This window comes from Buceros rhinoceros, unplaced genomic scaffold, assembly GCF_000710305.1.
Source record: "Buceros rhinoceros silvestris isolate BGI_N320 unplaced genomic scaffold, ASM71030v1 scaffold6974, whole genome shotgun sequence".
NCBI lineage: Eukaryota > Metazoa > Chordata > Aves > Bucerotiformes > Bucerotidae > Buceros > Buceros rhinoceros.
In genome coordinates this window covers 1-217 of record NW_010406403.1, presented here as the reverse complement: position 1 = coordinate 217, position 217 = coordinate 1, and positions in this window count along the sequence as shown.

Genomic DNA, 217 nt, shown 5'->3' with positions numbered 1-217 from the left:
AATTCCACCCCCCCACCGGCTTCGCATTCTTACCCTTCCACAGAGAACCCCAACAACTGAACAGGCCCTTGTTTTCTTCGCCTCTTCTTGCTGCTACAGGCCGTTTCTCCACCAAACCAGACCCAAGCCTTTCTTCCCAGACACTCTCCTCCACACGCTCCAGTCCGGAACAGCCCCCTTCTTCAACGCACCATCCCAGAGACAGACCCCTCCCACC